Source organism: Talpa occidentalis, unplaced genomic scaffold (genome assembly GCF_014898055.3).
Source record: "Talpa occidentalis isolate TD23 unplaced genomic scaffold, MPIMG_talOcc4v2.1 talOcc4.9, whole genome shotgun sequence".
Taxonomy (NCBI): Eukaryota; Metazoa; Chordata; class Mammalia; order Eulipotyphla; family Talpidae; genus Talpa; species Talpa occidentalis.
This window is the reverse complement of record NW_023605305.1, coordinates 66,221,468-66,232,982: the sequence shown is the minus strand read 5'-3', so window position 1 is coordinate 66,232,982 and position 11,515 is coordinate 66,221,468. Positions and strand designations below refer to the sequence as shown.

General features: G+C 41.6%; 1 long non-coding RNA gene across 1 annotated transcript; it reads left to right on the top strand.

Annotated features, from left to right (window-relative positions):
- The first annotated feature begins 415 nt into the window (after window positions 1-415).
- On the top strand, window positions 416-4,056 carry LOC129145185 (uncharacterized). The gene is made up of 3 exons (XR_008550375.1): window positions 416-937; window positions 2,531-2,834; window positions 3,653-4,056. It is a non-coding gene; the product is annotated as an uncharacterized LOC129145185 (long non-coding RNA).
- The last annotated feature ends 7,459 nt before the right edge of the window (window positions 4,057-11,515 follow it).

Genomic DNA, 11,515 nt, shown 5'->3' with positions numbered 1-11,515 from the left:
GTGCTGCAATAGCTGTGGATAGCTTCATAGTATTGTGTCTTAGCCCTTGTGCCACCAGGGAGACCCCATCAGGCATGTTTTTCCTCACACTTTCTGGTCTGTCCTGGCTTCCCAGTTGTCCTTACTGCAGGCTCCGGGCACTCAGCCCTCCTGATGGATGGTAAGGGCTCATTTGCAGGCAGAACCCAGCCAGCCCTGAAGTTGGTCTAGGCTGAGCTGCTAAGGAAGGACAATAATTGGACGACCCCACAGAGGTGCTCAGAAGCAAGTGTTAGAGCCAAGCCTCGTAATAGGTTCAGGGAGAATTGAGACATCGCATTCCTTACAGAACCATCATGACCATCCTCTGTAACCAAGGAAAAGGGGACAGAACAGTCTGGAACATTCCAAAATCAATGGGAAATGGAATCATTTGTCTTCTCAGCATAATCTAAGGGTGGCAGCAAATATGGCTTCTCCTGATGGGCTTCAGAGAGGCTGATCCTCCAGACTAGACAAGCCAATTGTTATGAATAATTTATTTTTGTTTGGGAGTTTTATGTCACTTGATCACACAAGAGTTTTATATCATCAGTTGTGGATAAGAGTCACTGTGGGCTTCTAGTAGGATCATAAAGATAAGCCGCAAATATTTCAATAAATAACAAAAGGTGCACCTTGCCAATCTCTGAGCCCCAAGATGAATTGAAAGAGTGGATGGAGGATTTCTCCACCTTGAGGTCCCTCAGCCGCCAGAGTTGGAAAGCCTGCCGAAAGAGGAGACTGAGGTTGAAATGCCACCCAGACCACCTCAGGAATCTCAGCCACCAAGGATTTGATGACACGGGAAACACAATCCTTCATCAAATGGGAAAATGAGCACAGAAACTACATATAAAACACACATAAAGAGAATGGGAGGAGAAACCTAAATGCTGTCTACGCTTTGTGTCGCTGAGTAAGATAATAATTATTTTTCTTCTTTGGCATGAACTCATCATGCCATGTGTTTCTCCCCAATATCTTCCCCTTCTAAAGAGGGGATACTGGGCCTCACAGTCTCCTTCTCACTAAAGAAACCCATGATTTCTTGCGTGTGGTGGTGTAGGTCAAGATGAAATAAGTTTTCAAGCTAAAGAGGAATATAAGTGAATTACTTTAAATTCAAGAATAATACCTGAAATGAAAATAATGTTGTATGCTGATTATTCTGTTATTTATTATAAAAAAACAAAGCAGGTATTGCCTAGTAATGGCAAACAATTGAGGTTTTGGAAACTCTACATTAAGGTATTTTATTTTACATCATTGTTCATTTTTGTACATTCATGCATTCATGTATGCATTTTCAGTTCGGTTATAGTCCCCGTGAAATTCCCACCACCCATTCACCCGTGAACTATCACCATGGTCCCTTGTGCTCTTCCAACCGCTGTTTTGATCCTACTCCCTTCTCCCCCACTGCAGAATGCCTCTGGTTTATAGTTGCCTGTTGATTTTTATTTTTACTTTATTATAATTATTTTTCCCCCTTATCCCTTATTTGGATCCTCTACATTCCACCTATAAGTGAAACCATCTGATATTTTTCTTTTTCTTTCTGGCTTATTTCACTGAGCATGACCCCTTCCAGCTTCATCTATGTTGCTGCAAATGGCATGAGTTTATCTTTTTTGATTACTAAGTAATACTCCATTGTGTGTATATACCACACTAAACCTGGAAGAAAGGAGGAGGAGGGGGAGGGGGAGGGGGAGGGGAGGGGGAGGGAGGGGGAGAGGAGGGGGAGGGGAGGGGGAGGGGGAGGAGGAGGAGGAGGAGGAGGAGAAGAAGAAATGCAGAACTGCAGGTAAAAAAATGATGGCCGAACAGGCCACTTAGGATTAGGAGACCCACATTCAAGCCCTGCCTGGGATCCACGAGGCTCCACTTGGAATCTCTTCCTGATCCAGTCCACTGCCCTTGGTCCCAACACTATGTAGTCATTACAGGTCCTTGGTCACAGTCACCTGAAGACTGAGACCAAAAATGACTATCAGGGCAGCAACCACTGTGCAGCCTACTATATCTGAATTGCTTGCTTCTCATCGAAAAGTTTTCCATATGTATGTAACAGAAAATGAACAAAAATTGAGAGAAGGAGCCTCCCTGGTGGCGCAAGGGGTTAAGACGCAACCTATGAAGCTGTCCGCAACCCCTGCGGCACAAGTTCGATCCCCAGCCAGGAAGGTGACCCACCTGGCACAGCAGACCTCTCCTGTCTCACCCACTGCAGCCCTCAGCAGTGTATTTCAGTCAGTCTGCCCATTCTGTTCCCCACCCTGTCTCTGGTGAATCCTCTCACCCAACCCCCATACCTCTGGTCTGTACCCCAGTTCTTGTATGCATAAATAAATAAATCTTTTTTAAAAATTGAGAGAAAAAAGAGAAGGAAAATGCCATTTGTTGAATGCATACTGTGTGCCAAAAATTCTATTAGAAGCAGGATCTAGCTTATTTAATGCAGCCCTCACCACAACTGAGAGATGATTGCACACTCTCCATTTTACAGATGAGAAAACTGAGCCTCAGAGAGGTTAAATAACTTGTCCAAGATCGCCCAGCTAAATGTGGTCCGAGCACAGATTCAAGTCTGCCGTACCTGGGGCCGTCGTTGCACCAATCCCCATTGTCCCACTGCTGAGAGACTTGCATGTGTGCAGAAAGCAGTGAGTGGCCAGAGGAGGAGGGACTGGTGTTGAGTTGGACTGGATTCCAGGGAGTTGACAACCTTCTCACCAGACCTTTCAGCGTGGAGGAAACGCTTGAGCTCAAAAAAAGGAAGTTAGAGAAGCAAAAGAAGTTAAGGATAAAAAGTGAGTGCACAGGGCAGCGCTGTGGAATTAGCTCCTTGGCTCTGAGTGTTGGGCCACTGCCCACTGCTCCAGAAATGAATCCGTCCTGGCACGGGTGTAAATACGGGTTCCACTGCCTATGAAAGGAACAGGACCAGGTCTTCCATCTCTGCCAGACAGGCAACTCTGGCTGTAATCTAATCGCACCCTTGAAGCCCCAGCCAACAATCTCTTTCCCTCACCCTGTCACAAATGCCATCACATTGCATTACAGATTCCCCCACACGCACCGTCCGGGCAGGACGCTGGGACCTGTCTTGGCCACACATCCACAGATCAGCAGGGTCAGCGCTGGTTCTGCACAGTTCAAAGGCCAAAATCACAGTGAAACCGGAGGGGCCCCATGGGATCAGGCCTGGCTGGCCCAGGAAGGTCAAGGCTGAGGCTTCTCTTGGCCACATCCCGGGTCGCTCATGCTGCACGCCATGAATCTATTCATGGGAAGTTATTAGGGACAAAAATGAAAGAAAAAGAAATCATCCAGGGATGCTTCCTGAAATGCCATGGTTTGGGGGAAAGAAAAAAATTCACCGGATGATCCAGATTCCCAGACTGGACTGCTGTCAGAACAGTGTGCGGTGAACGGCCTGGCGCCCACTAGGCATGGAAGGACCTTTAACTCCCTGGCTCCCTGGGCTGGGAGTCGGCACAACCCTCTTTCCAAGAGTTCAGAAGCCTTTGGAGATCCTGGGATGCAGATCAAGGGAAGCGGGCTTTAGCACGTTGCCTTCATATCGGGCTCCAGGTTTCCATGTAACTTATCTCATTTGCTCCCACAGCAATCTATGAGGGGAGGAGGCCAGTGCCTAATGGGTACAGCAAAGCCAAGGAAGCCACAGTCCTACAAGTAATCAGAGGCCAAGCTGAGGCTAGAGTCAAAGCTGGAAGGATGTGCTCCCATGACCCATCACGGCAAACGGGTAATTCAGACCCCTCTTCATTCCACTAGGGACAAATCCAAAAAACTGCAGAATGAGCAAATCCTTAAAACTAAACACATGGAAGAAATGCATGGATGGTCTCGGGATATATAAAGAAGAGGGATATTGCTGAGCAATATTGTCCGTTACTTTCCCTGGCACATTTAAAATTGGGAGGTTATTAATAGATTCAAAGATAGTAGCAAGGTTATTCTTCTCTTTACAGTAAATATAATAATTATTATTATTACTACCGGTATGACCAGTCCTACATAGTGATCGCTTTGCTTCCAATAGGAAGATTTGTCCCTGAAACATGCAAAGGTGGAATAAACTGAAAGAAAAGTCTGAATGTACTTTCTTTAGAAGTGGTGAGAATTTTGTCTAGAATAACTTTTAAGAAAAAATAAGGAATAAATCCAGTGATTATATATTATCTGCTTACTGCACAAATATTTGTTTTATGCTTCTCATAAAACTGATGCTTATTCAAAGTGAAAAACCCAAAAGCCTCTATAAAGACAGCAGAGAGCTGAGAAAACAATGAATTACCAGCCAGGGTTCCGTGGGGAAGGAAACCCAGGTCAGCTCGTCCCTTCTTGGTGCAGCTTGGAGACCTGGGGGCAGTGGCTAATTCTGCAAAGGGTGAAGGAGAGGCTGAGAGGCACTTCTGACAGCCTCCCAGGGACGCAGGGGCAGGGGTGGAATCTGAGGCCACCGAGAGTCTGGGACTTGCAAGGGCTGGGACTCACAAGGACTGGAACTCCAACGGGTGTTCTCTACAAGTAAGTGTGAACCAAAAGAATGGTCAGTGCAGTGAGTGGAGCTCAGTTTCAAGTATTTGAAAGCCCTGAAATTAGCTGTAAGTAATCCTGGGTTGCTGGCGCCCCAGGAGTCTGGCAGAAGCAAATACAAATCCTTTTAGGAGGAAAATAACAACCTAGGAAACCTCAAATTAACTCTGCAAACAATTTGGCAAATCCAGTGCCCCAAACACAATAGAAAAATAATAAGACATAAAAAGGAGTACTATACAAAGGTGACCGATGATGTAAGAAAATAAAAAAATTTAAATAAATTTAAATAAATTTCAATCAATAAAAACAAGATTGTAACTTATCTAAAAAATAATAAGACACAATATAATCAAAGCAATATTTTTATTGATTTTTTGAGGAAAATATACATTTTTCTCAAATTTTATTGATTTGTCAATGGTTTACATAAGTATATCATTCGTGGAGTACAAAGTCATACGTCCATATGTGTCATATGTCCATAGGTATACATGCCCACTCGCCCTTCACCAAAGCTCCAGGGCCACAGCCCTACATAATACCTTCCTTCCCCCTCTTTCCTTGCCCCCCCATCCCCACTGGTAACTAGTATATTTTTCATAGTCTAAGAATTATTTTTACTATAAAGCAATATTTTTTTAAAATAGAAAAACCAACTAACAATAGACATAGATTCACAGAGGCTCTAAACATTGGAGTGATCAAAGACTTCAAAAGAACTATGCCTATCATGCTCAAGGAAATTTAAAAAATAATTAAAAATAAGAGTGAGACTTTGAACAGAGGACTAAAAATGCTAAAAAAAAGAAACAAGTGGAAATGTTAGCATGAAAAAACAAAATAACTAAGACTATTCAAAGAATAGTTTCAGTTTAAAAAAAATTGGTGACCTATTTTATATCAAAGGGAATTACCAGAATATTGTAGAAAGAACAAAAGTATAGAAAATACAGAAGATAGGGCAAGTGACATAAAGGACACAGTGAGGTTTAACATGTATTATTAAGAGCTCAGGGTGATGAGAGAGAGAATATGGCAGAAGCCAGATTTGAAGAGATGACAGCTGTGAAGTTTCTAAACATGATGAAAGACATCATCATCCACAGATTCAAGAAGCCCTACAGATCCCAAGCAGGATCATAAAAAGAGATCCACACCTAGGCACAATGTTAAAAGAGCTGCTGAAAATCAAAGATGAGGAAAAATCTTAAAAGCAAGCGTAGGTACCACATCTTCTTGATCCAGTCATCTGTTTTTGGGCATTTGGGCTGTTTCCATAGCTTAGCTATTGTAAATAGTGCAGCTATAAATATAGGGGTGCAGGTGCCCTTTTGAATTAATGTTTCTGTGTCCTTTGGGTGGTACATATACATAATGGAATATTACTTAGCAATCAAAAAAGATAAACTCATGCAATTTGCAGCAACATGGATGAAGCTGGAAAGGATCATGCTCAGCAAAATAAGCCAGAAAGAAAAAGAAAAATACCGGATGGTCTCACTCGTAGCAGGAATTTAGAAAACCTAAATAAGGGACATGGAAAAAGACTAATTATAATAAAGTAAAAATCAAAATCAAGCAACTATAAACCAGAGACACACTACAGGGGGTGGGGGGGGGAGTAGGATCAAAACAAGGTGGGTGGGAATTGTATGGGGACTATAACCAAGATAAAAATATATACATTGTGCAAAAATGAAAAATGTTGTAAAAAATATATAAAATAAAAAAAAATAAAATTTTAAAAATTTTAAAAAGCAAGCATGGTGCGTAGGAAAAGATGGATTGCCTTTTAAAATAAAAAGCAGCAGGAATTAGAAAGACATCTAACTTTCCATCAGCAGCACTGGAAGCTGGAAAATAATAAGACTGAATTTTCAATTTGGTGAAAGAACTCATCTCTTAACTATGCTTGTAGGTCTTCCTAATGTACCGTTTACCACCCACTCTTGTTTTTGGTAGCTTTTAGAGCTAGCTATATGATGCTAGTATTTAAGCCACCGCTTTCTCTCTGTACAACACAGATAGTAAAAATTAGTAGAAAATCTATATAACGCTGGCACTTAACAATTGCTCAACAAAACCAAATCCTTGCCCTTTCACTTTTTCTCTCTCCTCCCTGAGATGTCTCAAATAACTATCATTCATCCATTTTGTTTCCTTTCTCTTTTATTTTCCCTTGTATTACTCATGTCCTAACTTGCTGAACCATAGTTATATTATGGTTATAATTTTCTAGAAGGGTCTGCCTTATTCTATCCCTCTGTCCTAAATAGCTATACCTTCTTGGACTCTCCCCTTATTTCCTAGTGTGAAGACCTCCATCCCAGATCCTCTGAGTTGGAGCCCAGTACTCTAGCCACTCCCTCTTCTGAGAGCCCAAACATGGAAGGGGGATGACCATTCCTTTTTCCAACATGATGCATCATAGACTTGACTGCCTTAGAGCTGGAGCCTAATGTGTATGCTAGGAGGCCAAAAGCATAAACTTGGTGCAAACCTAGCACTCCATGCAAACCTAGTATATTTTTCATAGTCTAAGAATTATTTTTGCTGTAAAGAAATTTTTTTTAAGATTTATTTATGCATACAAGAACTGGGGTACAGGCAGAAGTGCAGAGGGATGAGAGGATTCACCAGAGATAGAGTGGGGAACAGAACAGTCAGACTGACTGAAGTACACTGCTGAGGGGAGCAGTGGGTGAGACAGGAGAGCTCTGCTGTGCCATGGGGGTAGCTCTCTGGCAGGTCAGAGATCACACTTGTGCTGCAGAGGCTGTGGATAGCTTCACAGTGTTGTGCTTAACCCTTGTGCCACCAAGGAGGCCCCCCAAAATTTGTTTTTAAAATAGAAAAGTCAACAAACAATAGAAACGGCTCCACAGAGGTCATGCAAACCTATGAGCCATGATTGAATGGCCTACTTCGCACCCAGGATGTGTGGCATGGCTTATGAGAGTCACCGTGGTATATGTGATCTGTTGTTGACTGCAGTGTTATTAAGGGATGCATGTGTATTTCAGACCCAGCCCAAATATCACCTTTCCTGTGACACATTCCTTGACATTCTTAACTGGTTAACACATTTATTGAAGGTCTACTAAAAGATGGTCACTGGTTCACAAGCTAGGGAATGCATCAGTAAAAATAAAACAAAGACAAGAGAACAACATGCAAATCTAGGGCTCCAGGATGGCAGTGGTTCCTCATTCAGTCATATGGCCATATGACACCAGTTAACCCTTCATGAGCACCTATCATGGATCACCGTTGCATTGAGCAAGCAGCTTCAGGGATAAGATATGATGTCTGCTCCCAAGACATGCCCTCTACTGAGGAAAGAACCATTTCAATAAGTACCAAAATAGTGTGATAGAGTTAGGAAGAGGGAGAAACTAACTTGAGCAAAGAAAATACCCATCCTGGGTCCTCTTTTCTTTCTCTACCTCTCCCTATTCTAATCTAATCTACTGCCATACTATTAGATACCATTTGGACACGGATGGTTCCAAACTGCAGCTACAACCCAGATGCATCAACTAAACATCAGACCCAGAAGACAATGACCCATCAGAAACCTGAATAAAAGAATCTTGAACTTAACACATCTAAGAGAGACTGAATTCCTGCCTCCTGTCTCTCTGTGTGTGTGTGTCTCTCTGTCTCTGTCTCTCTCTCTCTCTCTCTCTCTCTCTCTCTCTCTCACACACACACACACACACACACACACACACACACACACACCTGATTTTCTTCAAGCCTTCTCCACCCCAGGAAATTGATAAAGTTTCCTTTTCCTAAGTCAGGCACTTAACTATTACAAGACTATCCTCAATTTTTCTCTTTCTTTTAGCTTCTCCAAATCAACCCATTAGAATGTGAGTGTGCTCCTCTTCCAAAATGATCTTATTTATCAGTTTGAATCTGTTTGTTTATTTTCTCCTGCCAGAATGTTATCATTTTAAATGCACGCTCTTTGTTGTTCCCTTGGTCTTTATTTTATTTCACTGATGTATTCCCTAGCTTATGAACCAGTGACCATGTTTTAGTACACCGTCAATAAATATGCGTTAACCAGTTAAGAATGTCAAGGAACGTGTCACAGGAAAGGTGATATTTGGGCTGGGTCTGAAATACACATGCATCCCTTAATAACACTGCAGTCAACAACAGATCACATAAAACACGGTGACTCTCACAAACCATGCCACACAGCCTGGGTGTGAAGTAAGCCATTCAATCTAGGTTTGTGTAATTACACTCCATGACATTTGAACAAAATCATCTAACAATGCATTTCACGGAAATATCCCTGTTGTTTTGTTTTGATTTATTTTTCCCTACCATCACTCCTTAAAGATTCCCCTCATCCTTTTCTCCCTTTCCCTCCCTCCAAACCTCTCACTGTATTTATTAATTAATTAATATATTAATTTATATTTTACTTTGCAAAATCATCTGTTATATAAATGTCCAGTATTTGTTTTTGTTATTCTAACTTGCTTAACTACACATATTTCCCTCAAACTTCAGCCATTTTGCTGTATTTCATCTTTCTTTATGTCTGAATAGTATTCTATTGTGTGACTATAACCATATTTTCCTGATCCAATGATCTAGTGATGGGCATTTAGGATACTTCCATGCCCTAGCTATTGTAAGTAGTGCTGCAATAAACATTAATGTTTCATGTTCTTTTTTTTTTTAAAGATTTATTTATTTATGCATACAAGAACTGGGCCAGAGGTGCGGGGGGGTGATAGGATTCACCAGAGACAAAGTCAGGAGCAGAACAGGCAGACTGACTGAAATACACTGCTGAGGGGAGAAGCAGGCAAGACAAGAGAGGTCTGCTGTACCATGTGGGAAACCTCCCTGGCTGGGGATCGAACTTGTGCTGCAGAGGCTGTGGATAGCTTCACAGTGCTGTGCTTAACCCCTTGCACCACCAGGAAGGCCCCCTGTTTCATGTTAATAGATGCCCAAGAGTGGGATTTCTGAGAGCATGGTTTTTCCATTTTTAGTTTTTTAAGATGGCTCCAAATCTCTTTCCACAATGACTATACCAGTTTACATGTATCCCCACTGTTAAGCAAAGGATGTCTATATAAGTAGGTGTTTGCCTACTAGAGAAGGAGGAAGGGAAAACCCAGAAGAAAGAGTATGGAACTAATACAAGTACAGTCTTCATAGGGCCAAGAATTAATAAGAATAGGCAGAGCATGCCTGAGAATTAATAAGAATAGGCAGAGCATGCTATGTGTACAATAAATGTAGTTTACTAATATTAACACATATATAATTATAAACAATTTTATAATTTTTTACAGGTTGAAATATTAATCTCATTTATTTTTTATTTAATATTTTTTTACATCATTGTCTTATTTTTGTATAATGTTTGATTTCTCCCCTCAGGCAACTTGTTTCCCCCAGAGTGAGTGATAAAAGATTGCAAGGAGGAAGTCCCTTATATTTTATGACTTAGCACTGAAGCTCATATGTCATTTCCGAAATACTCTACTGGTTACCAGCTCTGTCCAGTGGGAGGGGACTGAGAGCCTCACTTTTTCTCTATGTGGCTACTTATCCTTCCTGACGACCAAAAAGGGAGGGTCATTGGGGGCATCTTGAATGCTGGCTACCACAGTTGGCCAGAGTGGAACTTCATTTCTCCTGACATCACACTAGATGAAACCAAATAAGAATGCTGAAAGAAAATGCACAAAAATGGAAAGTAGAACAGGACCACTAAAAGGATAAAGCAATAAGAATAATATAATTGTAAAGATTAAAACCAGCATTTACTGAATGTTTCCCCTTTCTCAGAAAAGATTAATATTTTCTCAGAAAATATTAATATTTTCTCAGAAAAGATTAATATTTTTTTTATCACATCCTGGGGTCAATGTATTATGGGCTGTGGACCTGACTTACCACCTGATTTGTGAATAAAGTCTCAATGGAACACAGCCACATCCATAGACTATGTGTTGTCTATGGCTACTTTTACCTACAACAGGGAGAGGAACAGTTGTAACAGAAACCCTCTGGTGTCTAAAATATTTACTTTCTGGCCCTTTATGGTAAAAGTTTACTAACCTGTATTCTAGCTCATTAAAACCTCATAAGAACCCAAAAGGTAAATGTATATATATAGAAACCCACGGGGTAAGCAATATTACTTTTCATAATTTGTAGATGAAGAAACTGAGAATCAGGTAAGCTCGGGGCCACCTTTTTCACAAGTAACAGAGAAAGGATTCTGCCAGGCAGCCATCTGAGTTACCCTGGACCAGGAATCCCAAAGCCTGGATTTCCCAAGGATCTGTGATTTTTTTTATTTTTTTTTAAGATTTATTTATTTATTTATACAAGAACATGGGTACAGGCCAGATGTGTGGGAGGGTGAGAGGATTCACCAGAGACAAAGTGGGGAACAGAACAGGCAGACTGACAAAGAAATACACTGCTGAGGGGAGCAGAGGGTGAGACAGGAGAGGTCTGGGAGCCGGGATCAAACCGGTGGTGCAGAGGCTGGGGACAGCTTCACAGCGCTGCACTCAACCGTCTGTGCCACCAGGGGAGGCCTGAATCTGTGATCTTGTGCAATTATTTGCCCCCCTCATTTTCCCCTGCCAGTGATAGATTTTAAATGTCTGTCCAGTGACTTCAATGGAGGATCAAAGATAAATATAAAGATGGAATGAAAGCTAGAAGCATTTCAGTAAAAGGAAATAGTATTCTTAGTGTGTGGTGCTGATGCTTATAGAGACAAACTCTCTAATTGACTAGAATTATCTCAGTTATCCCTGCAAAACAGACCACCCAGACTCACCCGTTTAAAGCAACAATGGGTCTCCCTTGGGGCGCAAGAGGCTAAGTCGCAGCACTATGAAGCAATCTGCAGTCACCACAGCATGAG